The sequence below is a fragment of the Benincasa hispida genome, chromosome 7 (genome assembly GCF_009727055.1).
Source record: "Benincasa hispida cultivar B227 chromosome 7, ASM972705v1, whole genome shotgun sequence".
Lineage (NCBI taxonomy): Eukaryota > Viridiplantae > Streptophyta > Magnoliopsida > Cucurbitales > Cucurbitaceae > Benincasa > Benincasa hispida.
Genome location: NC_052355.1, coordinates 32,216,593 through 32,223,120, shown reverse-complemented (window position 1 = coordinate 32,223,120; position 6,528 = coordinate 32,216,593).

Genomic DNA, 6,528 nt, shown 5'->3' with positions numbered 1-6,528 from the left:
ATATGATCTTCATCATTTATAGCATTGATTTTACCTCCATCTTCGTCTTCTTCTTCAAGCTCTTGAGAGAATGAGAGAGGAAAGTTGAGAATCCCAAATTTTGCATGCACTAACATTAGAAGGGAAATTCATTTTCTGATTATCTTCTTTCTGAGTGGAAAAACACATGAGTGGAGAAAAAGAAGACTATGTGGTAGTGTTATTTTCACAAAAAATTTCTTTAGGCCAACTCTTTGGGCTTTAAGACTTAACAAGTGGTATCAGAGCCTAAAATAGTCCAAGAACAAACTAAGATTCAGATTCTTGAAGATCAAGATTCAAATATCAGAAATCTTGAGGCCCAAGAATGGCTGCAACAAGATTTGAAATTGAAAAATTTGATAGAAGATCAGATTTTGAGTTGTGGAAGGCAAAAAATAAAGCAGCTCTTGGACAATATAAGGCTCTTTTGGCCATCTCAGATCCTACAAAGCTTCTAGCCACCCTAACGGATATCGGAGGTAAATGCTTATGGAACCATAGTCTTAAATGTTACTGACAGTGCGTTAAGCCAAATAGTTGATCAGAAGATTGCCTATGATCTTTGGAATAAACTTAATGAGATATATCTCAATAAAGATTTACTAAACAAGGCTTTCCTAAGGGAAAAATTCTTACCTATCGAATGGACACTGCTAAGTCCCTTACAGAAAATCTAAATGATTTCAAGAGGTTATCTTCAACATTCAAGTTAGTGGGAGATGATATAGGTGAAGAAAATGAAGCTTTCATCTTGCTGCTTTCATTACCAGATTCATTTAAAGATGTTAAGGTGGCTACGAAGTATGGAAGAGAGAAGATCACCACAGAAGCTATTATTTCAGCAATCGAAGTTCTAGAATTTGAGTTGCAAATGACTAAGAAAGAACAACAAGGGGGTGAAGGGTTGTTTTCAAAAGGGAAGACAAAGAATTCCGATAAAGGAAAACATAATGGTGAAGATAAATCTAAGATAAATGCCATTTTTGCCACAAAGTGGGATATATGAAGAAGGATTGTTATTCCTTGAAAAGGAAGTTGAACCAAAAGAATAAAAGTGGGATACAGACAGAGACAATAGTGGGAAAAAATACCTTTGTGTACTCCGATGCTTTGGCAGCCACTGATGAGTGTGCAAGCCAGAACTCTATGGAGACCCAATATTAGTTATAGACTTCGGATGCTCAATTCATATGACACCATCTAAAGGATGGTTCTGTACCTACAAGAAGTGGGATGGAGGACTGATTTATGTGGGAAATAACAATACATGTAAAGCTGTTGGGATTGGTTCTGGTTACTTAAAGATGAAAGATGGCTCAGTGAAGCTCATTAGGAATATGAGGCATGTTCCTACTTTGAATAGAAATCTCCTATCATTGAGGATGTTTGACTCCATAGGGTGTGAGTATAAGGGAGTTGGAGGAACCTTTGAGATTATAAAAGACTCAAAGGTAGTACTTATGGCTACTAAGATCAACGAGTTGTATGTCATCAAAGATGTTCAGATGACACAATCATCTCTAATTGCTTCAGATGGAGATCCTACAAAAGATGAACTATGGCACAAGAGATTGTCACACATTAGTGTGAAGGGGTTGAAAGTCCTATCAAAACAGGAAATACTTCTTAAAGAAGTTGGAACTAATTTGCATTTTTGTGAGCATTGCATACTTCTAAAGGCAACAAGGCATAATTTTCCAAAAGGGTAGCACACTACTAAGGAAATTCTAAAGTATGTGCAATCTTACCTGTGGGATCCAGCTCACTCTCCCTCTCTAAGGGATGCAAGATATTTCCTTTCTTTTGTTGATAATTATTCAAGAAAAAACTGGGTATATTTCTTAAAAACTAAATATGAGGTTTTTTTGGAAATTTTTAAAAATGGAAAACTTTAATTGAAAAACAAACCTCTAAACACATTAAACATTTGAGAACTAACAATAGGTTACAGTTTTGTGGAGAGGAATTCAACTTATTTTGTAGGCAAAGTGGAATTTTGAGACATAAACAATGAGGTATACACCTCAACAAAATTGGGTGGCTGAAAGGCTTGATAGAACAGTGCTTGAAAGGGTGAGGTGTTAGCTTTCAAATGCACTATTACCTGAGAAATACTAGGCAAAAGTCGTTTCTTGTACAATCTATACCCTAAACAGATGTCCACACTATTCTATTGAGCTAAAAACACTTGAGGAGAAGTGGACAGGACATCTTCCAAAATTAGAACACTTGAAGATATTTGGGAGTGTGGGGTATGTACATCAAAGCCAAGCCAAGCTAAAACCTAGGGCAGTAAAGTGTATGGTTCTGGGCTTTACACCAAGAATCAAAGGTTACAGGCTGTGGCATCCTATTGAGAAGAGATGCATCAATAGCAGAGATATTGTGTTTAGAGAAGATGAGATGTTTATGTTGATTGAACAACAACCTACAATTATGCCAAAAACCAATAGTACAAGGTTTGAGGTGGAGCCATAAAATGTCTCTGGAACTTCTACTTCACAACAAAACTTAGGATTTGAAAGTGAATATATAGTGGAAGTTGAGGAAAATTGTTGGGGTTAATGCCCTAAATCTTGTAGGTTCTGCAGTTTGTAATTGTAATTGTAATGTACAAACGATTTATTTATTTAATAAAATATGAGGCATTTTATTCGACATTTAGTAGCCTTGACCCACAAAACCAATAAACTAACATCCGAGGTTATCTTTTGAAGCTTAAATATGTATGTAGAGATATACAGGTGGATCGTGTTTAAGTAATAACCTAAATGGTCTGTAGTAGATGGATAAGGTTGGGTACCTCATCTTGGTGACACCACGAATATAACCTGCTTTGTAGATGTTACAATTATTGTAAAGTGCTACAAAGGATTTGATCCTGATCATTCATGTAGAGACATGTGAGCGGGGGTATTCTATATAAAGAGGTTTGTATAAGACCAGACCATGAAATAATTGGTCTCATTATGTTGTTGGGATTGGTGTCCTAATTCTCCCGGAGTCTTGTTGTTTTGTAAAGATACACATTGTTTAATGAATAAAATAAGTGTTATTTAATTCTAGTATTTACTCATATCCAATAAACAAAGCTCCTTGGTTATCTTATGTGAACTTAAGCATGTATATGTGATATACAAGTGGATCATGCCTTAAGTGATAACCTAAATAGGTATATAGTATAAGGATTAAGGTGGGATACCTGATCCTGGTGACACTACGGATACGACCCGCTTTGTAGAGGTTTGCAAGTGTTGTAAACCTGTCTCTTATACACATCTAGATGTGTATAAGAGACAGTGCCTTAAGTGATAACCTAAATAGGTATATAGTATAAGGATTAAGATGGGATACCTGATCCTGGTGGCACTATGGATACGACCCGCTTTGTAGAGGTTTGCAAGTGTTGTAAACTACTCCAGATGGTAGATCCTAACCATTTATGTGGAGACGTGCGAGCAGACATGTCCTATACAAAGAGTTTGTATAAGACTTGGACCACGAGATGACTAAACTCTGTATATAACGCCGTTGATACTAGAGACTTGCATCTCACCTAAACAACCATAGGCAACACAACCTCAATCCTAAGTGTTTTGGGAACTCCTGTCTTTGAGTGCGGTCCTTTGATTAGTATGGGTGAGAGTGGCCAGATTGCCAACTCAACATGCCTACCTTTTTGGGAACTTGTCTGATCTGGGAGTTGGGAACTCAATCCAACGATGGAATTCACTCTTTTCCTGAAGCAGGGATAAGTAGAGAGATTACTCTCTTAATGGCTGATTTCGGGGCCTGAACATAGTGGCCACAGCTTCTCTTTGGAAGAGAAGACTCAGTCATAGTAGGACTATGAATTATGTTCGTTAGAGGGATCAGTGGTACTTAAGGAGACAGATGTAATCACAGGGGCATAATGGTTATTGGCCCAGCTGTACTTACGAGCGATTTGTGAAAGGTTGTCACACTACTGATTGGTTAAGATCGACACATAATATATATGTTGAATGGAGTGTTCAGCTATCGGTATTTAGTGGAGTGCTTGGCAGTTAACGGATGGTAGATCCCTTGACTAAAGAGTTTAGTCAGTTATTCACGTATCGTTGGAGCTTCGAGCTACAGGTCCATAAGATCCCCTTGATAGCTCAATGGATTCAGTTGAGAATCAGTTCTTGGTGTTGATTTGAAATGTTTAAATTGACAAGAGGTATTTTGATTATATATGATATAATTGGTATGATGTATAAGATACATCTAGTGGAGTATTGATGTAAATGAGATTTACATTAAGTACCATGGAATAGAAAAAGAACTATGGTTTATATGTTTCATGAGATGAAATATTAAAACTATAGGTTATAAATATAGTATGATAAGTTGGTTATCATTTATATTTATATTAATATTAATTATTGGATAATTAATTATTTTTCTTTAATAATCAAGTTAGTGGGTGGTTATTGAGTTCATGGTAACCGTGAGTTTAAAAGAAAAATGGTTTTTCTATTTTAAAAAGGAGTTTTTATAAAAGATTGAAAAAGTTTTGAGTTTCTCTCCACGCAAAAGAAACTCACGGGGTCATAAAGTAAATACAGATTTACTAAACGATGGCTGGGCGAGCTAAACGATCGTGTAGTATTTACTAAACGATTGCATAGTTTTGCTAAACGATCGCTTGCCCTAAGTAAATGATCATGTAGAGTCTGTAGGCGACAGACCGAACTAAACGATCGCATAGCTTTTTCTCGACTCTAAACGATTGGGCATCGACCTATACGATAGGTCTCCACCATCTCCCACTTGCCCAATCGTGTACGCGATCGGTGTTTCCTCCTTTGTCTGCCTCATTCCAAGTCCGAACAGAGCCCACCCTCTGGATCCTCACACCGAGAATACCAAGGTAGCCTTGTTGGTGGTGTCAGACTCAACTCGACACCATCGAGGTTTTCTAGAGGCCGTTCATGGTGCGGAGGAGTTCGTGACCGAGGCGATCGCTAAGGACGAGCGAGGTGTTCGTGCTGCTGTGTTGCGATCATATAGATCGAGCGTTCATGATCACTATTGTTTGAGCGATCGTACACAATGGAGCGTGGAGACGCATCTGCAAATGTTCATACAATTTTCCCTTTGAGGATTTGTAGTTTTTCATGCTGTAATTTCTCTGTGAATTGTATAACTGCTTGTTTGAAGTCGACTTTAAATGTATTGTTCATTCATGATTGTAATTTGGAATTATCGTTCTTCCACTGCTCATGGAAATCTCAGATCTAATTTCCTTCAAATGGTTTCAGAGACAGATTCTCTGATATTCCAAATTACAGATTTGAATTAAACGCATTTTTCAGTCGCGGTGGGTTTCTGCATTTGTGGTTAACCATTTTCTGCATTTGTGGATGAATATGATGAACGTTTCGGGTTCAAATTGCCTTTTTGTTAAAGCTTTTAGTATTACAAAGTGCTAATTGTAAGGGCTTATGTGTTTTTGGGCAAAATTAACATCGCAATTGAGTTTGTAATTCAAAAAGTTTGAGTTCGTCAAGTCGTTCGTGATGAAGCTTCGGCCCATGGTGATGCAGTTCTCAACGAAGAAGAAGACCATGCATTGGTCGTGTAGCCTTAGGTAAATGATCGTTGGGATTTAACTAAGCGATCGTTTAGATTTTTTTTTATCTAGACGATCGTGTAGTATTTTCTAATCGATCGTTTAGCTAATGCTAAGTAATGGGGTAAATCATTTAGCTCATCGCGTAGCGTTGGTTGCCCGATCACGTAGGCGCTGGAGGTAGACGATCGTAGTGGGAGCATGGGATGCTCATCATTTAGTAGAAGGCGCGCGCTAGACGATCGTGTAGTTAACAAGCTTCATGTACTTCAGCGATCGCGGGTATGCGATACGGAGACGCTAGCTCAGCGATTGCTTAGAAGATGTTGCTTCGCAGCATCGTAGTCGCTTAGACGATCGGGGAAGGCGGGCGTTGTGCGGAGCGCACAAAGCGATCATGTACTTCAGGCTTCATCGCTTAGCAAAGGTACACGATCGTGTAGTAATAGCTAAATGATCATTTGGATTTTTCTAGAACGAAGTGTTTGTTTTATCGTGTAGATGATCATGGGGTGCTTAGTACATGAGGTATGGTTGGAGAAGCGATTATTTACTGAGCGGTTCAAGACCCGGTTCGCCTGTTTGGATCAGAGACTCCTTGTCTTTGTAATAGTTAGCTTTCCTTTTGTGAATTTAAGGCAATTTTACCCGGTTCATCAACTTTTATTGCTTATACATGTGATGTATGGTTCTTATATGCCAAAGTGTTTGTCATATCATTAAAAACCCACCTTAGGTTGTGCAATTATTCATGCATCATGTATTATAATTGTTATAATATTGCATGAAGAAATTACTTGAAAGCATGCGCATACATCATGAAATATAAGAGTTATATTTTGCATGCATTGAGCATTATCATACATCATCCTTTTATTATAAATGTTATAGTCTAAGGGTGAATGGAA